The following is a 23,314-nucleotide window of genomic DNA, read 5'->3' as shown; positions in this document are numbered from 1 at the left end:
ATCACAAAAACAGTATTAATTTCTTTATTTGATTGCCACTAGCGTGGCTCATTGTGCTATTTTTTTTTTTTTTTTTCCTTTCTGTATTTTAGAGCAGGTCTACTTCTCACGTCCTTTTGTTGGCCTCATCAATTCTCTTCACTAGTATCGTTCACAACATCACCATGAGGACTATGACCAAACTATGACAACTCATAGCAACGTATACACACTCAAAACTACCGAATATGATTTTGATTTGGGGATTTAGAGTTGCAAAGGATTTTGATTTTGGGAGAGGGGCTGATACACATGACAGAGAACTGAAAAAAAAAAAAATTTTTTTACTTGATTGGAAAGAAGGGGGGTTTTGGTCTTTTAAGTTTGTGACACTTAAGCACAGGGACAGAACCGGGATTTGAACTTGAGGGGGGCCAAATATTAAAACTTTTTTTTTTTAATGAAAATAAAAATTAACATTTATTTCATATTCAACAAAATACTACATATAAAATAAGTGTTTCTTAAACATTTGATATTATAAAAATGTTAACAAAATATAACAAAAAAGTCACTTACCAAAGACTAGCCTCACAAATTCACAATCACAGTACTCACAAAACCGTCACTATCAAGGACTAGTCTCACAAATTTACAATCACAGTTCAGTACTCACGTCCTATTATCCTAGTGGTCCCACTTTATGTCTTTATAGATAAAACCAAAACAAAGAAAAAAAAAATGTTACAAACATAGGTGACCAGTCCACACAAAAAGCCATAATTACACAATAATCAATACAAAGCCACAAACTAGTCTACGGTCCACACAACACACCAGTCCATAAAAAGTCACAACTCACAAACACAACACACCACAGTTCATAAAAAACACAAAGGGCAGAGGGCCAAAGGTAGAACAATATAGCAAACACAAAAAAACACAAATATGAACTTGAGAAAGGAGAAATTTCTCAGACTTACCAAACTCGTGTGTGATTGTGATCAATGATCTGAGGAGCAGCAGCAACAGTAGGCTAGTAGCAATGGAGGAGTTGATGAGGTTGAGTGGAGGAAGAGTGAGGTCAGGGTAAAAATTTGAGAATTGTAATTTAGGTTTTCAGTCCATATTTATTTTTTTATTTTATAGTTAATTTTAGTTTGTCGGTTATTATTATTATTATTATTTTTATGAGAGTTTGTCAGTTATTAATGTTATACTTTCAGTCCATATTTATTTATTTTTCTTGTGGGCCAATATCTAAATATTTCAGAGGAGATCCAAAAATATATATATTTAAGGGCAAATCTTAATTTTTCAGATTACATATGTACGTATACTAGTTTTGTTTTGTTTTGTTTTGTTTTTGTTTTTTTTTTTTTTGATTTTAATTGGGGGGCTATTAGGACCAAAATTTAAAATTTCAACACATATATATACTAGCTTTTTTTTTTTTTGGGGGGGGGGGGGGCAATGGCCCCCCCTACCCTACTATAATTCTATCCTTGCTTAAGCAATACACTTGTGTAGGTCACAACATCACGTGCTTTATATTTTTGTCTAACTTAACAATAAAATTAATGTGAGGGGGCAAACTGTACATTCAAATAGCTTAGGGTACAAAGTGTAATTTGGGGCATAGTTTAGGGTGGTAAAGTGTAATTTTCCCATCTTTTATTAATAAATACTCATTTACTTATCCCAAAAAAAAGGGATAAGGGTTTTTTTTTACAAATAAGTATATCCAACATTTTTTTTTTTTTTTTTTGAGAAACAGTATATCCAACATTTGTGCTTCATGATGCCATCTAACACCATTCACGGACCCACTTTTTTACCTTTCTATTAGTCTTTGAATTAAATCTTATACTTGTTGGCTATTGCCTTACCTTTTTTTTTTTTTTTTCCTTGAGAGATAATTACAACATGCTGCTAACCCTGTAACTCGAACCCTTTCCCCACTAAACCTCCAAGTACTTTGTGCATGGAGAGGTGCCAATTCAGCTACAAAGCCTTACTTTGATTTAATTTTATCTATCCAATAATTTATAATTCCAATTTGGAGTGAGATATGATAGGTTGCAACTTCCCCTGATTCAACTTATGTGGTAATTTAGTTGACCCTTGTTCCTTCCATTAAGAATTCTCCAACAAATGTAGTTCATCTATTATCTTAGTGTAGTGTGACAAGGCATCAGCCACCTTATTTTATTATGGAAAAAATTTAGCTACAAAGTTGGTTGCAGCCTAAGGCTATAACCTTACTCAATATCATTAATATTACTACATATTTCGAAAATTTAATTGTTGGATTGCATGTTTTTTATGCTCTTAATACCTATGTTAAATTTTGTGTCAATTGAATATTATTTGTTTCATAATCCATAAGATTATATTTTATGCATAATTTTAAACTACAAAAAGTTGCAATTTAAATAATTTATTGATAAATAGTTATTGATCTTTAATTTTCTAGAAATTTTACAAGTATGGAGGATATAAGAAGAAAATGTAATCTAATGATGAATTTGTTAAAATTTACTTCCAATAAAAAAAATATTGAGTAAGGTTATAACGTTAAGCTACAATCAATTTTATAGTTAAACTTTGTCATTTTATTATCTTGTCGTTTTTATAAACAATGGGAAGCACCTGGAAAATTACTCTATACTCTCGGCTCATGCTCATTAGCATCCTTGATAAGGCTGGGTGCACAACTATAGCTTATCCGAATCCCTTACTCGTGCTGGCTCAGGCCTAATGGGTAGAATGTCACTATGGTCACGCCCAGATGGAAGACACTAACTTAGATCGCTCTTCTTTACCCATTTTTTTGTTCATCAAAAAAGGAAGAAAATTTAAAGTGATCTGTGTAATCACCTCATTTTGAAATTTATAAAAATCAAAGACCAAGGATAAAATGGTCATTTCATGAAATTAGTGAATCAATAATTTTACTCAAGGCTAGGAGGCGATTTGAACTCCTGAGGGTAGGATGGTCACTTTCGGGACAAAAATCACATCCCCTTTGGAATATAGATCAAATTTCAATGGAAACTTCCTAGAAATGAACATTTTCCCTGTATTATTTTCTTCAGTCAAAACCCAAGTCCTCGAGAAATTATACAGTCCTCATGGTGGACCACGTCATTTATTCACCATTTCACTAAAAGACTCCCACTTGTTTAAAATTGCTGAGTCAGTAATCAATTTCTGTTTAAAAAAAATTCCTAACTCAACAATTTTAAACAGGTGAGAGTATTTTAGTAGAATGGTGGACCACGTCACTTGTCCACCATGAGGACCTTATAATTTCTTCAAATCCTTAGAGTCAGTGGTAATCTGGTCAAAACACAAGTCCCCACTCCCCAGTAGTAATATCTCCAAAAGTAATTTTTCTTCAGTAAAAAATGGAAAAACCCAAGTCCCTCGTGGTTTTCTCTTCGATCGGCAAAAAAGCCAAAGTCCCCGTGGTAATTTCTTTTGTCAAAACCCAACTCTCTAGTGGCAGGATTGACATCTGGTGCAATTGCAATTAACTCATCTCCCTCTCACACCATATTTTAAGTTTTAACTATTCTTATCTTTTACTTTCATTTTTTCTCTCATTTCTTTTATTTATTTTAATGGTTGAGATTTAAATTTTTTTTTTTTTTTTTGGTGAGAATCTTAATCTTAGAGGACTTTTAGACATTCATCATTCATGAATGGTTGCCTTTTATAGGAGTTTGGCTTTTGATTGAAGATATTGCCCCTGATGCAATTACCATAAATGGCTGAGATTTTAAGTTGTCAGGGGCAATATCTTCAATCAATAGCCAAACTCCTCTAAAAGGCAACCATTCATAAATGATGAATGTCTGAAAGTCCTCTAAGATTCTGATTCTCAAATAAATTAATAAAATTCCTCTAAGATTCCTCATAAAAAAAGAAGTCATCTAAGATTGTCCAAATAAATTTCTTAAGGTTACAATTGGAAACATAAATTTGAATTTATATAAAAGTGACTAGGAGATGTAGAACTGATCTATTGGTGGAGTTTGTTTAAATAAAACTAGAGTTGGCATCAGGGTCAGTTCTAGACATTTTGGGGCCTAAGGCGAGAACTAAAATGAGTCTTTTTTATACTTATGTATTAATTAAATTAATATTTTTATATTATAATATATTTCATTTAAAATCTATTTTTGGTGAATTTCTTCCTCATTTGTGATACTTTCATCTAAATTTTGTGTTATATTTTGTTTATTACTATAACAAATTTATCCATTGATCCTTTTTGAGACTCAATTAGTTTTTCTTCTTTTTTTCTTTTTTAAGTTTTTCATATCTAGATGCATATTTTCTAGTAGAAATTTCTAATCAAACAATATATTTATAAAGACTAAAATAAAAAAAATAACTTTCAAGTGTAGAGCAAATGAGAAATAGAATCTGATTTATATAAAAAGTATTGTTGTAGTTTCACTGAACAATAATAGGTTTTTAGCAATCTCAACCTGCATAAATAAAGATTTATTCATTATATTACCAATAACTAAAATATATATATAGAAACACAAGATTAAAATTAAAGAAAAAAAAAATTAAGTACAACCATAACAAAAGAACAAGCCCAGCCCAGCCAAGAAGATGCCAAGATGGCCACACAAGTCTTATTAATAAGACCCACCCACAAAAAGCACAAAAAAAATCCTACTAGACCTAAAAAAAAAAAAAACCTTGAAGGCCCAAACGTCCAGCCATAACTCAATATAAACAGGCTCAGTCTTAACAAATAAAAAGTAGAGAAAGCCAAGCCTTATGCCTCAAAAGTCAAAACTCATCCATCTATAGAATCAAAACACAGTAGTGAAAAAAGAAAAAGAAAAAAAAGGCAGTTGGCAGCCAGCAACAGTGGAGAGAAAGAATGAGAGAGGCGGAGAGCAAGAGTTGAGAGAAAGAAGCTGAGCAAGAATGAGAAAGAGAAAAGGTAAAAATTTTAGGGATTTGAGGTTTTTTATTTGTTTTGATTTGTGGTTAATTTCTTAGAACGAATTTGTAGTTTATCTTGTTGAATTTTGGTTTGTCTAGAGGATAATGATGTTATTTTTGGGACAATTGATTTTGTTTAGACCAATTTTTTTTAAGCTACCAATGTTTAACCAGATATAATAGAAATTTTGTTTTTTGGTTAAAAGGATGTGCTGGATTTTTTTTTTTATTCATCTGAAACCTTTTTTTTTTTTTTTTTTGTTGCCTACTACCCCTTCTTTTCTAAAATTTTGGGGCCCCCCTTCTACTTGGGGGCCTTAGGCAATTGCCTAATTGGCCTAGTGGAAGGGCCGGCCATGGTTGACATGTAATAGACAATGTTGTACGAAGAAGAGCCATGCATGATGTGAAAGAAATCTGAAAATGGCAGTGGAAGCCCCTAAACCTTTTCCCCAACCATCCAACTATATACATCTCTTTGTAATACATTCATATCCATAGTAAATATAAAGAACCAGTAACACTTAAGATTTATTGTGAAAATGTTATGGACGTACCACTTCTCTTCTCCTTAACCCATGTGAACCGCTTAGAGAAATACTAGCCTTTGATTAGTGGTTCTTCTATTTTTTGGGTAAAATTTAATAATTTACATCAAATATAATTTGGGATTACTACATTTTCCAATCACAAAATACATAGGGGTGTGATGAAAAAAAATATTTCACCCACAAAAGCATAAGTCATAATACTCATCACACCCCAATATATTTTTATGATTGAAAATGTAGTAATTCCAAATTATAATGCATGTAAATTATTAACTTTTATTGAAAAAATAGAAGAGCCACGCACGTGCTCAAAGGCTAGTATATTTTAATTAGCCATCTCTAAAAGGGAGTATATAAATATATTCATATTTATTTACTTCAAAAATTAATTATAACTTTTTATGTATTTTTTCATGCTTTATTATTTTACTTTTATTAACTTCCTTTAAAATATGCTTGAAAATCATTTAATTTCCCCCATATATACATACATACATACATATATAAATATATATATATATATATATATATATAAGTCAATTATGCTAATTTTATAAATTTAATATCTATATTTGTACTTAATTAATTAATAAAGTAATTATGACATCATCGCGATTCGACTTTGGTCCGACCTTAAAAACCTTGAACCTTTCCCCTTACTGGTTCTGTGAATGGTCCGGATTTGAAAACCATGGTTAAAATTGATTTCCAACATCTTGAGGGATTTATCCTCACCTTGGCGTCCATAAAATAAGGAAGAGAAACTATTAGGAGTTAAACTTCCAAATATAGCCCCATAGAAAATGCATTTCTTAACACAAAAAAGAAAAGACTTACACATAGTAAAAAAAAGAAGAAAGAAAAAGAAGAAGAGGATAATCGTAAGGAAATAAGAAAATGAAGAAGACCCAATCGTATAGTTTGATTCTTTTTTTAAACTCAAAACAAAGATATTTGAATTAAAAAAAAAAAAACCAATATGAGATGAGATTAAGGAGAAGGATAATGATAACAAAGTAAGAAAACCAAATATAAACCAAATACAGGAAATCAAATATTGAACGGCAACTCATAAAAGCAAACTTAATTTGTTTTAATACAGAGAACCAACACTCATGGGGCATCTAATTAGAGGTCATCTATTTATAAATAGAGGTCATCAAAGATACTTATATTTTTGCTACGAAAATCTTGAAGGTCCATACCTAAGTGCACGTTCCTTGAAGTTTAGATATGCAAACCTTGAAGATAGACAAAAATATATTTCATTCTCTCTTTTAAAAAAAAAAAAATACTAATTGATTAGAGAAAATATTAAACACCCATCAAATTGACCAAATAAAAGAAAAGAAAAGATATGATAAGATAAGATAAGATAATGATATAGAAAGGATAATAATAACAAAGTGAGGTCATATTTTGTAGGCAGTATTTTATGTAGAAGTTAAAAGAATTTTTTTTTTTTCCTTTTAGACTTTAAATCACGATAAAAGAATAAGTTTTTTTTTTTTCTAAACTCTAATTCAGCGATGAACTAAATTTAAATAAATAAATAAATATATATATATATATATATATATATATATATCAATTTGAGTTTTAAAAAACTCATTTGAGTTCAAATAAAACTCATATTTGAAAATGTGAATATAAGAAAACCACGTGCATATGATGAGAACTCAAATAAACATGACTATTAGTTTATGAAAGGTAACTGTATAAAGGCTGAAAAGCAAACATTCCCTTACCGTTATGATTTTGTTTTTGTTTTTGTTTTATTTTATTTTATTTTTTGAGGGAAGTACCGTTATGTTAAGACTAATGGCATTGATCCATTGAATTGCATGTAAAGAAATTTAGGAATATAAGAACTCATATTTAAAAATGTGAATATAAGAAAATTTAAGTTCAAATAGAACTCATATATTATATAAGAACTTATATTTGAACAAAACACAGGAATATATGAAACGTGGTTTATCAAAAAAAAAAAATTCATATTTGAACAAAACACGGGAATATAAGAAACGTGGTTATTCAAAAAAAAAAAAAAGGGATAATGATAACAAAGCAAGGAAACCAAATATAAACTAAATATAGGAAAACAAATATTGAATGGCAATTCATAAAAGCAAGCGTAATACAGAAAACCCAACACACATGAGGCATTCTAAATGGAATTCATGAAAGATACTTACATTTTTGCCGTTGACTACACTTCAAGTCCAAAGTCCAAACAATCCGTTGGAGTTGGAGGACATAGCACACGGAAATCTTGAAGATTAACACCCCAGTGCACATTCCTTGAAGTTTAGATACAAAAATCTTGTTCATAGACACACCAGTGCACATTCCTTGAAGAAATATGTGAAAGAAATTAAAGGTGAAGTTGAAATATAAGGAATATTTTACAAAAATATTTGATTTGTTTCTAAAAATATAAGAAGTTCATGAATTAGAAAACCAAAATAGAAAAGACCAATGCACATTGAAATACACATATCGTTGGGCAGGAGCAAATTAAATCAAGTAGATAAAAGAGTGAAAAACTGACCTAAGAGTAGTAAGAGGTGGATCGCGAGAGTTAGATTTGGAAGTCCGGATCTGATTGACGACACGCTTGCCCAAGCTTAGAGTGACCCTTCGGCTATTCAAATTGGCTGCCATACATTGATGCACTAACAAAGGCAAATGCAGTATTGGAACTCTGTGAGAGAGTGTGTGTTTCGCGTTTGTGTGCTTGACTGTGGGTGATTTAAATATAAAACCCTTATTCTTTTATCGTGATTTAAAGTTTGAAAGAAAGAAAAAAGAAAAAATCTTTTAACTCCCTCATAAAATACTACCTACAAAATATGACCACACTTTGTTATCATTATCCTTTCTATATCATTATCTTATCTTATCTTATCTTTTTTAATCTTTTATTTTATTTTATTTGGTCAATTTGATGGGTGTTTAATATTTTTTCTAATCAATTGGTATTTTTTTAAAGAGTGAGAATGAAAAATATTTGTGTCTATCTTCAAGATTTTTGTATCTAAACTTCAAAGAACGTGCACTCGCTTATGGATCTTCAAGATTTTCGTAGCAAAAATGTAAGTATCTTTGATTACCTCTATTTTGATGCCTCATGAGTGTTGGATCTCTGTATTACAGCAAATTAAGTATCTTTTATGAGTTTCCATTCAGTATTTGATTTCTTGTATTTGGTTTCCTTACTTTGTTATCATTATCCTTCTCCTTAATCTCATCTCACATTGTTTTTTATTTTATTTTTTTTATATATATATTTTTATATTCAAATATCTTTGTTTTGAATTTGAAAAAAAGAATCAAACTATATGATTGGGTCTTCTTCATTTTCTTATTTTCTTATGATTATCCTTTTTTTTTTTTTTTTACTATGTGTAAGCCTTTTCTTTTTTATGTTAAGAAATGCATTTTCTATGGGGCTATATTTGGAAGTTTAACTCCTAACAGTTTCTCTTCCTTATTTTATGGATGCCAAGGTGAGGATAAATCCCTCAAGATGATGGAAATCAATTTTAACCATGGTTTTTAGACCCGGACCGTTCACAGAACCAGTAAGGGGAGAGGTTTAAGGTTTTTAAGGTCGAACTGCGATATTGTCATAATTACTTTATTAATTAATTACATACAAATATAAATATTAAATTTATAAAATTAGCATAATTGACTTATATATATATATATATATATATATATATATGGAAAATTAAATGATTTTCAAGCATATTTTAAAGAAAGTTCATAAAAGTAAAATAATAAAGCAAGAAAAAATACATTTAATGTTATAATTAATTTTTGAAGTAAAAAGGTATGAATATATTTATATATTCCCTTTAAGAGATGTCTATGAGTGTTATGACTTATGCTTTTGTGGGTGAAATAATTTTTTTCATCACACTTCTACGTTTTTGGTGATTAAAAAATGTTGTAATCTCAAATTATAGTTGATGTAAATTACTAAATTTTACCTAAAATATAGAAGAACCCCTGAGCATGCGTCGAACATCGAAGTCAATAATCATCTCTTACGTTAGAGTTCAGAAAAACCATAACCTTGTTTCATGCTGCCACCCAACTAATCAACTACACCTACTAAATCACATTTATATTAATTTTTTTTAAGATTTATTTTTCAAATATATAAATATACTCAATAATAAATCTAATTCAAACACATTTAACGTCTTATGATGTTTTCTCAGAAAAAAAAGAAAAAAAAAAGAAACGTCTTATGATGTAATATATATTTTAAAATAATTATTAGGTTGATATATTGTGATTGACATACAATAATAATAGTGTGAATAAAAAGTCCGTATAAAAATAAATTTTTTTAATAAATTATTAAAAAATGTATCCTCATTGTATGTTTTTTTTAATGTAAAAAATATTTAGTTTTGATTTGGCTTTTTCACAAATGATATGATGATGTAATGGAACCTTGACAAAGCCTTGCTTCAATATTGTTACAATGTCTACCATGTCAGCATTGATATAACTCCTATTTGTACATTAAATTATTAAAAACATATTTAATTTTGCTTTTTCCATTCGTGTTTTGAAAAGTTATTCATTTAATTTATGGAAAATTTGAAAGGTTGATAAGCACAATTCTACTTTTAGCATAATTAAATTCATTTTTATATGCTAAATTGGCATTAGTATAATATTCTTTTGAGAAAAGAGTAGAAAACCATTATGTAATCGTGCCATCCTATGTAAGTTTACCAATTTTTATAAAATTATTTTTCTTAGATGACAAAGTAACCCTTCCCAATCTCAAAAGGCAACATTATTAGATGTTGATTAATGATTATATTAATCTATTATATTATATCTTATGAAGGAACATCGTGATGCACAAAAAAAAGAAAGAAAACATCTAATTCTATTGTAGTTATATTATTGTTCCTTAAAATAATAAATAAAAGTGTCATAAAAAATTGAGGAATATATTCAATTATGTATTAGAATGTATACTTTACTTTTCAATTAGAGTTATTGGTAATGTCGCTTGTATCTTGGTCTGATGCTCCTTCAAATCTTGCTACACACATCTAACAATTTATTCAATCAAATTCAAAAATAAAAGAAGTCTTCAAGGATACAAAACTTGTTAATGAGGTTAGCATCATTTATTTAATGTTAAATTATATATTATACCCTCTAACCTTGACATATTTTCAATTTCATTTTTGAAACTTCATTTTTCCTTTAACTCATTTTGTTTTTAATATGATCCTTACATCCAATATGCATCATTAAGTTCACCAAATCAACATTGTTACGAAAATGAATAATACTAAAACTAACAACAAGATTTGACAAAGGGTCCGTTTGGATACAGCTGAAAACTGAAAACTAAAAAACACTGTGTCAAAATAATTTTTAAATGTGTGAATAATACCATGAGACTCATTTTTAATGGAAAAGTTGTTGAAAAGTGAAATTTGTGGGTTTGTGAATAGTGCACACCATGTACTGTTCACGGGAAAAGTCAAACATTTCAGCTCAAAAAAAAAAAAAAAAAAAAAGAACAGCTGAAACTCAAAATGTGCGTTTGGGAAGCACGCAAGAAAAAATGATTAAGGTTCCGTTTAAGACTCGCTTATTTTGCTGAAACTGAAATTTTTTTGCAAACAGTACTGTAAATAAATGTAAAAGTTAGTTAAAATAGTATAGTGAGACTCATAAATAGTACCAAAAAGTGTAGTGGAACTCATGAATAGTAGCAAAAATAAATTGGCAAAAATAATCTTTGCCAATTAACGGACACTAGGGTTTGTTTGGGATCCGCTTATTTTGCTGAAACTGAAAACTTTTTGCTGAATGTACTGTAGAGATAAAGGTAAAAGTTAGCTAAAATAACATAGTAAAACCCATGAATAGTACTAAAAAGTGTAGTGGGGTCCATGAATACTAGCAGAAATAAACTGAATAGTAAAATAAGCTTGCTTTTTAAGCTGGAGCCGAACGCACAAGTGTGCGTTTGGCATTGCTTAAAAAACCAGTTTTTTTTACTATTTAGCTTATTTTTGTTACTACTATTCATGGGTCCCATTGCAATTTTTGGTATTATTTAAGGGTTCCACTGTACTATTTTAGCTATCTTTTAGCTTTATCTACAATATTTTCAGCAAAAAGTTTTCAATTTTAACTAAATAAGCTGTTCCCAAACAGATACTAAATTTTAAAAAATATTTAAGTTAAAGAGGACTAAAATAAAACATAAAAATATTGAAACGAAAATAAGTCAAAATTAAAAGTGTAATTATATACTAGCCTCATTACATGCGTTTTGCGCGTGCGATGAGGCTTTTTTTTTTTTTTAGAGGTCCTATTTTGTAGCCAAAAAAAAAAAGTGTTTTTATTTTATATATATAATTTTTATTTTGAAAATCTAATTTATAAGTGGATATAGCAATTTGAAAATCAACAAGAGAATGACTCTATTTTTTAGGCAATTTTTTAGTGGAAGTTAGAGTTATATTTTTATTGGATTGTCCTTTAGTTTTGTCTTTAATTAAATATAAGAGTGCAGAAGTATTTTTGAACTTAAAAAAAAGAGAATTGCAAAGAAGAAAAACCATTTAAATAGGAGTAAAGATAAATACGTAAATGGCAAGGCGTAAAATGATGTGTTAGATACGTGTAAAGGCCCAACAGGCTTAGGCCCAATGAACTTTACTTTTACCGCAAACATATTACTTGTACAACAGATACTCTGTTTCTATATAAAGTGAGTTTTTCGTACAGTACAAAGCAATATCTCTCTATTTTTTCTCTTTTATTGTTGACTCAAAGCAACCCTAAGTGCTGACTCATTTTTATCTCCGGTTTATGCTCTACTAGGAGGTAATGTGCAAAACAGCAATGCAAAAGAATTGTATATAGTTAGTTAGGTAACGTTTGAAACAATAAAGGAAAGTAGCATCTCGAGTTTTAGAAACTCGAGATCCATATTAGAAAAAGGTCCCATAGATCTCGAGTTTTTAAGACTTGAGTTTCATGCGAAAAAAATTTCACCTATAGTGGCGTTTTTAAGCCTTTCAGTGACGTTTTAAATCCCTATAGCGGCGTTTTCCTGGAAAATTTTTTTCTTAAGTACAGATTTATGAAGTCCTATAGTGGCGTTTTTAAGCCCTATAGTGACGTTTTATAGACCTATAGCGGCGTTTTTATTCAATTTATGGAAATCGAGTCTTTAAAACTCGATTTTCAGCTTAATTTTTTCCCACTTTAAACTAATCCACATACAAATCGAGACTTAAAAACTCGATTTTTATCTTGGAACTCGAGTTTTAGACACTCGAGATGCTAGTTTTCAATATTGTTTTGAAATAGGACAATTAACTAAAATTTTTAATATTTATTGTTATTTAGAAAAAAAATTCCTCTACTAGTTATCATACTTTTAACTTTAATAGAATTATTTATTAGTGAGTATTTTGTGTTATGGAGCAAAATTTAATTTTATTGGCATAAAAAAAAACTGAGAGTGTTCCCAAATTTTTTTTAAGAGTAGCAAATAAAAATTTTTAAATTATTATTATATATATATAAATATATTTTCAGGACAAGACCACCCTTGGCCTTAAGGTGGTGCCGCCCCTGATTTTGTGGCAAGATTTAATTTTGAGGTTTGTTGTATATACTCCGATCAATATGAGTGTTATTATGACGTTGGCTCAAGTAAGTCCTACATAAAATTGGCGGAAGCCTGGAAAAATAGAGTAATGCGCACTGTTTAATATTTCCAAGTCCTTCTATATGATTATACTTTTATAATAGCTAGCCACGTACCTAATTATCCACGTACATTTGGGTTGATTTAAATCTTTAGGCCTTGTTTGGTATATCCACTCAAACACATGTTTTTAGTTTTTAAATAACATTACACATATTTTTACAGAATTTTTTCATTCACACGTATTTCCATACATATTTTCAGTTTTTAAATACATGTACCAAACACCCTCTTAATATCCTTTGACAAGTAGTGAACATGTACAAGAGGCATTAACTTACTTGGGAGGATTATTTTCTGAATTGCAGGTTGGCAAGCACTCAACAAGACAATCATGGCTTGGTTCCACGAAATATGCAATCTGCCGCAGGGGAAAAAAAAAATTAATAAGCTATGCATGAACCATTATAACTTTCAAAATGTGTACATGAAAGTAATAGACACAATTTTATGTAAATTATGAATACCAAGAGCTTGGGAGAATAATTTATCTTAGATTTCCAAACAACCCAGTCCCACAACTAAGTTTAACACTAATTTTTGGATTTACACCTGAGTAAAGTCTCACATTAAATTATGATGAGAATAATAAGTTGTTAATATAATATGATTGAGTACATATACTAATTGAGTTGTTAATATATGTTATATTAATTACTCAAAGAATCTTTTATAATTAGAGTGGAAATGGTATATTGCACACAAGGGAAAGCCAATGAGGGGGAGATTGTTGTGAGCCTTACAACATTTTTACTAAAAAAAAAAAAAAACAGAAACAAGAGCTTACTGAATATCTTTCTTGACCATTCACCAAAACTCTGTGCAATGTGGACCTGAGTAGAAATCATGTAAAGCAAAATTTTAATAACAAAATTATTTCTTATACAGGACAAAAGAGATGTACATTACTTGAAAATACAGTTGCTCCAACGCTCCGGAGCATGTCACCAAGATTCACAATAAACGCTCTGTCAGAGATAAACCGTAAAAAAATAATATCACAGTCCCAAACAGAAAATAATCTTTTCTCTATTAAATTTTAATATTTTATCATGCAAACATGTGCTTCTTCACACAATACATATTGAAAGATCTTTACTTCATGCTAATTGAAATTTGAGCCAAACAATAATTAAACAGCTAAATGGTGGCAAATTAACTGCAGGCATGTTATCAATAACAGTAAATTAACCTGCATCAGCATGCATGCTATTGCTACTACACAAGATGTCTCAATCTATTTCCGTAAATGTTACATTTACTCGCCCTTTTAGCATCCCTATCTTTGCATATCTGCGAGTAATTAACAAAATTGCAACAATTAATCAGTACTTTACACAGTCATTTGAGTTTTATTTCACCCAAATTTAAAAAAAAAAAAAAAAAAGTTCATTTTTAGAGCAGTCTCCTTACTTGGAGACTTGAGACGCCATCTGTTGCCAAGAGGGTAATCAAGCCATAGTCAGAATGAGCTCCAGCTCCAAATATTCCCTTTAATGGATCAGAAATTCCACCTAATAAAAAAACCCCTCCCTGTATTACTAACGATACAAGAATTAAGCAGGCCAAAAAATTCAAAATATTGTCCCGAAAACAAAAATTAATTGTAAGTTCAACCTTCATAGTGTAGTAAGCGCAAGATTGCAATTGGCTCGCCAAGCATTTCTGGCTGGTCAAAGAAATCAACCTTCAGATCAAGTGCAAGAGCTATTATCCTGGCAACTGCCCTTGCCACCGCACAAAAAGGAATAGATAGTTGGTAATTTACCCTATTTGAATTCATTATACAGAAAATTGATTCATGGGAACAATTATGACAACTGATGGAATAACAAAGTTTAAACACACAAATTTATACAGTTAACCAAAATTACATGAAGAGTCTCCTTAAGAAACTGCCAATTACTATCCTACCTGCATGTGCATGTATGTGCATATAGGACCTTGCTAATAGTTCCATTATACAAACTATTACGTTTGCTAAAACTTACAAAGCCTCTCGATGAAACTTCTCCATTGTCGCCCTCCATCCAGGCAGTAGTTCTAAAAAGACAGCAACCAAAAGACAAAAGAAATAAAAAAGTGATCTACTTTAACTGCCTATAGAATCATAAGAAAGAGAGAGCACCAAACATTAAAAAAAAGAAAAAAAGAAAAAAAGAAGGCCTGAACTTGGATTTCATGGTCCTATTATCCTATCGTTACCTCGTTCAGGCCAAACATTTGGACCATAAAATGGTTTTTCTGCTTTTGGGTCACCTTCAGCTGCTTCCTCTCCAATATAATACCCTTCCTTATAATCTCCTGCAATTACAATACAAACAAATTATATATGAAATAAGGATACACCCAGTTGAAAAAAAAAGGTGAAACTTGGAAGCAAAAAACAAACCTTTAAGTTGGTTTTCAGGGTCCAAAAGCTCGTCAAGAACTTATTTCTTAAATGCTTCATTTTCTCTCTTAATGGTTGTTCGAACATCCTTCTGCTCTGAGCAAAAACCTCGTCCATGAACTCCTGGCTTATCCCGTGCTTTACGATGTAGAAAAATCCCGAATCCAAACAGGCCTTCGCCAAGAAATTATCACAAACAAAAATGCTTTAAAATATAGATAGTATTATTATTAATAAAAAAGAAGAAGAAGCTAGGAATAGTATTACTATTAGTAATAGAATAGTTTCTTTCTTTCTAGTATGAAATTGAACCCGACCTGTTCGAGTAATGAAACAGAATGATGAACGTCGGGATTGGAGAGATCAATACAATTGAGGACTGAAGTTTTCATGGCTCCTTGGACGCTGATTTTGCTTGGAACTACCATTTTTCTTTAGCTTAAAGAAAGCTGAGCAAGAAGAGCTATTCCGTTTCTCTCGATTCTTTGCTGCAACATAAGTCGGCTATTTATATTGTAAGCCATATATGATGGACATGAATCTCTCCGATCCCTTTGAAAGTTTACGAATCTAGACAAGAGGTTGTAGCTGTCCCATCAATTTGTAACTTTCGAACTAAAAAAAAAAGTTTACGAATCTAACACAGTTACTACAAATTTTCCCGTATACATTTTTACACGTTCATTCACCAATCATGTATTACTTTCTAAATTTTAAGTAATTACAAATTTTATTTTTTATTTTATTATTATGACATCCATCATATTTATTAATCATTTTAGTTTATTTGTGATAATAGTGTACTGTAATTATTCTTATTATTTTCTAAACTAAAAATATGATATCACATATACTGTTAAAAATATAGAAAATAGAGTCTTAACTCTTGACTATGAAATTTTTTCCATTTTCCCTAAATTGAAAAAAAGAAAAAGAAAAATAAAAAGTCATACATGTTGTTAGATCATTTTTTATAGTGACATAAGTATGCAGAGTGAGATGTTAAAGGAATAAATGAAATGACATAATATTCAGAATCATATGTTTAGGTATATTCATATCTAATATATTTTAAAGTGTTTTATTTTCAATAAAATAAATATTCGAAAGTGTATTAATAATCATCATGTTTACATTTTTTGGATTGTAACGGTAGAATCATCCTGTTTACATGAATATCAATTAACGATTAAGATTAAAATATTTGAAGTAAGCATTTTCATAAGATACAAACTAGAAGCATCATCCAAAATTTTATCTTTCAACTTGTCGAAAGGTAACTCTTAAATAGTAAAATGTAAAGTTTCTTTCATTTCTAGGAGGTTGCATTTTTTGTTTTCTGTTTTTGATTCGTTAGTTGCAAAAATATTAGAGAAGGGATTCGAACACCGATTCTCCTCATGATCCCCTCTTGTTAACTCTCCTTATAGAAAAAAAATGAGATAATACCAATGAATTACAAAATCCTTGATTATTGCTAGCTATTGATGAAGTCAAATTTGTTAGTTGATAGGTTTGTCTAGACGAAGTCTGACCACAAGGATTTGTAGTCCTACACAAAAATAAAGAAGGATGTTTCTCTTTGAAAAGGTCACCGGCATGGTGCCAGCTAATGAGCCTCTGATGATAAGGTCAAACGCTGGGAAAAGAATGTTAATCGATTCATAAGGTTATGAAAGATGATATCTTGTACCTTTGCTTGAGGTCTATTAATGCAGTTTATATAGGAATTTGCCTTTCTAGCCATTGGAGGCTTTCATTGGTAGCTTAAATGCTTTATTGTAACGCTTTTGGCAATTTAATTGGGTGAAGATCCTTCCAACGGTCATATTTTTACAACCGTCTATGTGTAACGGATCATGCCATAAATGTTCATTTATGAAGCTTTGGTCGTCCAATAGTTCCTTTGGATGATGGGAATTTTCTGGTTCATTATTTGCGCCCTATTCCGTGATCGTCATTATGTGTACTGGCGGTCTTAGGAGTATGAGAGGTCATTCTGTTCCGGTTGTGTTTTTTGAGATCCCATTTCCTTCGCATTTAATGCAATGTGACGGCACCGCAAACGTCGTGGCCACATGTTAGGTGTCGGTTGGTTGGACATGGGCACGTCCCTCGACAAGACCCTTAGTTTTCCCGTGCTTCAGTTTTGCTTCTGGGAATGTTTTAAAAGCTTTTCTTTTCCTCTTTCTTCTTCTTCATGTTGTTTTCTTGCACTTCCTTCCTGCAAATCTCTCCTTCTCCGAGCTAGAGCTTCCTAGGCCTTTTTCTTTTTCAGGCACGATCCTCTCTAACCCTTTCCACTTTCTTTTCAATGCGTTAATGGTAGAATTTTATGAGGTTAGGAATCTTTTCCCCTCCATCTCTTTCTTTTTTGCTTGCCTAGGATCTTTTCTCGAAGCTTTGAGTGGCTATCACCCCCAGGTTGGTCTTTTTGTCTTTAGGGATAGTGCCTTTAAACCAGTTTTGACTAGCTTGTACCCCTTTTTGCATCAATCTTTAAATTGGTATCATTTGTTGTGTGCAATGTCAACGGAAGAGGGGTTGAGGTCTGTGGTTAGGTCTAGCGAGTTGAAGACGGGTTTATCTTCCAGTGATAACCAGTAGAAATGAAGATAGATACCGCCACTTTTGAAACCCTTGTCCTCTAAACCTTCTTCTTCAAAACCCCCATCCTCTAAAAACCCTAGGTCCTTTTATGCTCTCAACGAACCGTGTGGTATAGACGAGGATACGTTCTTTAGATTTAGGGATAGGTTTCAATTTCCCAATGAAACTAGGATTAGTCTTCCTCGTGAGAATGAGAGAGCCTGTGCCTTTGCTTATGGCAAGGTTTGCTTTTACGAGGTTGCTTTTTTATGTGGCCTTAGGTTCCTTGTCCATCCTTTCATTATGGAGCTCTTTCACTGTCTTAACATTGCTCCAGGACAACTTATGTTGAACTTGTGGCAGACTGTCATTAGTTGCATGACCATTTGGTTGATTGCAAATGACAAGGATGTGATTAGGATGGATGAGCTCTTATTCTTGTATCGTCCCAAGGAGTCCAAGCAATTTGGTTATTATGAACTTGTACCTTGGGATAGGAAATCTAGGCTCTAGTTGATTTCCCTTCGTCCCTTCGACATTGGAAATCTAGGTTTTATGGTAGTGGTTGGGAGACTTTGTCTGATGATTTCTAGTGTGATATTCTTAGATTACTGTGTAAATGGGAGGTCCCTAAACTTGGTGCATTTGTTTCTGTGAAAAACTTTTCATAATCAAGATTTCTTTTAGATTTGTTGTTGAATATGACTATAACCTTTATCTTGTATGTTTGTTCTTCAGTTACTATTCATCCGAAGTTGAAGAGCAGATATAAGGGGCGTGTTGATGCGGAGACTATTGATGATTTCAACAAGCTTGTTGACACTCGTACTTTGTATCATCGTTTCTTGGGGCCTGAACCTTCTCCCTATGTCTTGAGATCTTTGTTGAGAGAGGAGTGAAGTAAGTATTTGCCTTGAAAATTTGTCATTCCTATATGTGGCTCACCTATGCTTTATTTGTAATTCTTGTTGGTGTTGTAGAAATGGCGACCAAGTTTAACCAGGAGATGTATGCTAAGATGAAGGTTAAGAAGAAAGAGCCTTTGTCCAGCCACTACAACAAAAAATGTCTATTACATCAAGTGTTAATACAACAAAATATGTATATAGTAGTTTTAGACAAAATATCGCATCTACAAGTTAAAATGGTTGCAATAGTAACTTAAAAGTGTTAAATTATTGCATCAATAATAATAAGTTGTAATAACTTATAATTTTCAGCTACAATAGAAACTTTAATATTTTAGGAAAAATTGTTGCAATAACTTAAAATGAAAGAATTGTTGCAATAAATTGATACCAATTGTTTTTGCAATCTATTGCAACGAAAATTTTGAATTAATAGCTTATTGCATTGAAGTTACCATTGCAATTGTAGGGACACGATTATTTAACGACCCAAGAAAGACATTGGGCTCGTGAGTAAAGGGCCCTAGCAATGTAATTTGTAGAGAGTGGGCTTGAAAGGTAGGGCCTTGGTCACAGGTCAGCAGTTCAGTCGTGATTTTTATGGAAGCTTTTACATGTGAGGACTTGGCTTGACTAGCCAAGCATTCCATTTGTATGGGTTGTTGGATTTAAGTCCTCGGATTGCGTCCGAGGAGCACAGTATCCTTCCCACTCCCCCTTTTGTAGGATTTTTTCCTCCTTCTTGGGGGATCCCTTTCTCCTTCGCCTTCTTTCCCTTTTATACTAGTGTTCATTTCCCCTTTTAATGTCCACATGTAAGTTTTACTTTCTGGGGTGCAGACTTGTTTTGTCAATCCATACCTCGAGTGGTTGGGGGTCGTTGGAAAAGTTAAATAGCATGGTCTGGAGTATGGGCCTGTCAGATACAGGATTCTGTATTACGATGTTGGCAGCTTTCTCCCTTGTCCTGCCCCTGTACTGAGTTTATCCTTTTCTTCAGGCGTTTTGTGAGGTGCTGAGCATAAGATCGTCCTCGGCCATATTCTTGTGCCTTTTTTGGGCTTTTATTATGCGTCCTTGGTAATAGCTCTCCTCGGCTTAGGCCTTGCGCCCTAATGTAGAGTGAGCTTGGGCCACGAATTCTCTGGCTCCACAATAGCCCCTCAAAATCCTGCTGCTCGACTTTTAGTTGGGGAGGAGAGTTTTGATGATGTTGGGCCCACATCATGGCTCGCTCAAATTCTGTACTTTACTGACGTTTGTGTTTTTCCATTTGCAGGGGAGATGTGCCTAATTAAGAGACATCCCTTTAGTTTTTACTCACGCGGTGTCCTTTAACGTTTCAGTGCTCGAGGCGTGCCTTCACGAGGATCTTCAAATCTTGTGGTTGCGGATGGTGTTGGAAATCGAGCCAAAACCATCTTGTCCGTTGCATTCCTTGGAAACCTGCATAAATTAAATGCCACTATCTTGCCCTTTATATAAGTAGGATAGGAGGTTATTCCCCTTACATATAAACCCTTTGGCTCCCTTCAAGATTATAATCCTTCGGCCATAACCACAGTCTCCATATCCAGTGTTATCTACCCTTAGTGCAATATGTCTGAGGCACGGGCAGAGGTGAAGGAACTACACCCGCCACAGAGGCACCGGGTCCTTCCGAGGCTCAAGGTGGTGCGGTCTGGACAGGGGAGACACAGACTCAAGATAATCTTCCATTTTGACAAGGTGGGGATGGTATCTCTGCCTTTTTCAGTCAAAATCCGAAGTAGGTACTGGTCGCGTCAGATTCTTGGTGCGTCAGGAGTAAGGTTTTCCGCCATCAGTGCCGTCTGCTCTATCGCAGGCATGGTTAACATGGAGGCCCATCAACTTCCGGCTCCCTGCACCTTTTCTTCAACGGTGTTGGCCCCAAGTTGGGCTCTCTGCACCTTTTCTTCAACGGTGCTAGCCCCTAGTTGGGCTCTTTTGCTGCCCGAGTTATGGGCATGTAAAAGTATTGAGGAATGGTTTTCGTAGACATCGTTTTAGAACTGCTGCATCTCTCTTCTGTTTTTTTTTTTTTTTTTTTTTTTGTTAACTTCCTTGTATCTTTTCTTTTGCTTGTGTAGTTAGTTTCTAGCATAAGCTTATTCAAGCTCTTTCATTGTATGTTGTACTCTTCTTTTGTCTTAATAAAAGATGAATCTGTTTCCCTCTATGTACTTTTCTATTCTGTAGCAATTATTTTGTGAATGGGTGTACTACATGTGTATTTTCCTTTAATGATATTTAGGGCAGGAAACCCTCAAACAAAAAACTATTAACTTGAACTTATCGACATTATCGAATATAAAAATGCTAACCTATGGTATATTAACCTTATGGGACTAACCGAGATAACAGCTGAGCGCTCTGCAATGCGTGTGAGGCAGCCGTCCGAGGATGATAAACTCAAAATGAACCATCCGAGAGGGTTGCCGAGTAGTGAGAGACTTTGGCCGTGTTGTTGATAACACCTGGCTCTATCACAGCCGCATCAGTTCCCCTGGTATTGAAGATCAGAGGGTAGACCGGGGATTCCATTCAGTCTAGGGACTAACCCAACTATTAATGGGTAACTCCTCTCCGGGGTAGAGTCTAAGGACCATACAAGGCCTTGGTTCTGTCCAAAACTTGTATTGTTTCTTCTAAGTAGTTGGTTTCCCCAGAGGCTTGAGTCCGAGGACCATACAAGGCCTTGGTTCTGTCCAATACTTGTACTGTTTCTTCTAAGTAGTTGGTTTCCCCAGAGGCTTGAGTCGGAGGACCATACAAGGCCTTGGTTCTGTCCAATACTTGTACTGTTTCTTCTAAGTAGTTGGTTTCCCCAGAGACTTGAGTCCGAGGACCATACAAGGCCTTGGTTCTATCCAAAACTTGTACTGTTTCTTTTAAGTAGTTGGTTTCCCCAGAGGCTTGAGTCCAAGGACCATACAAGGTCTTGGTTCTGTCCAATACTTGTACTGTTTCTTCTAAGTAGTTGGTTTCCCCAGAGGCTTGAGTCCGAGGACCATACAAGGCCTTGGTTCTGTCCAAAACTTGTACTGTTTCTTCTAAGTAGTTGGTTTCCCCAGAGGCTTGAGTCCGAGGACCATACAAGGCCTTGGTTCTGTCCAATACTTGTACTGTTTCTTCTAAGTAGTTGGTTTCCCCGGAGGCTTGAGTCCGAGGACCATACAAAGCCTTGGTTCTGTCCAAAACTTGTATTCATTTATTTATTTATTTACTTATTTATTTATTTTTCGAAGGTTAGCCCCTCGACCATGATGGGGAAAGTTAGCTTGAAGTTGGAAGCCCCTAGAACTGCCCGCGCCATTGGCACTGCGAGGCGTAGTCCCTAGCGGAAATTTATGTCGGAGCAACAACAGCTTGTCGCTGGATGTGGAGGAACCTTCGAAGACCTTTGCTTGACAGAGGCTCAACTCCACCGCCACCTGTGCCAACACACAAGCCTCCCCACAGACGACGCTAATTGTAGGGACACGATTATTTAACGACCCAAGAAAGACATTGGGCTTGTGAGTAAAGGGCCCTAGCAATGTAATTTGTAGAGAGTGGGCTTGAAAGGCAGGGCCTTGGTCACAGGTCAGCAGTTCAGTCTTGATTTTTATGGAAGCTTTTACATGTGAGGACTTGGCTTGACTAGCCAAGCATTCCATTGGTATGGGTTGTTGGATTTAAGTCCTCGGATTGCGTCTGAGGAGCACAGTATCCTTCCCACTCCCCCTTTTGCAGGATTTTTTCCTCCTTCTCGGGGGATCCCTTTCTCCTTCGCCTTCTTTCCCTTTTATACTAGTGTTCATTTCCCCTTTTAATGTCCACGTGTAAGTTTTACTTTTTGGGGTGCAGACCTGTCCTGTCAATCCATACCTCGAGTGGTTGGGGGTCGTTGGAAAAGTTAAATAGCATGGTCTGGAGTATGGGCCTGTCAGATACAGGATTTTGTATTACGATGTTGGCAGCTTTCTCCCTTGTCCTGCCCCTGTACTGAGTTTATCCTTTTCTTCAGGCGTTTTGTGAGGTGTTGAGCATAAGATCGTCCTCGGCCATATCCTTGTGCCTTTTTTGGGTTTTCATTATGCGTCCTCGGCAATAGCTCTCCTCGGCTTAGGCCTTGGGC

General features: G+C 33.3%; 1 pseudogene; it reads right to left on the bottom strand.

Annotated features, from left to right (window-relative positions):
- Positions 1-13,166: 13,166 nt before the first annotated feature.
- On the bottom strand, positions 13,167-16,068 carry LOC126699070 (2-oxoglutarate-Fe(II) type oxidoreductase hxnY-like; annotated as a pseudogene).
- Positions 16,069-23,314: the final 7,246 nt, after the last annotated feature.

The sequence above is a fragment of the Quercus robur genome, chromosome 2 (genome assembly GCF_932294415.1).
Source record: "Quercus robur chromosome 2, dhQueRobu3.1, whole genome shotgun sequence".
Taxonomy (NCBI): Eukaryota; Viridiplantae; Streptophyta; class Magnoliopsida; order Fagales; family Fagaceae; genus Quercus; species Quercus robur.
Note: the sequence above shows the minus strand (reverse complement) of the source record. Positions and strands in the feature narration are given on the sequence as shown.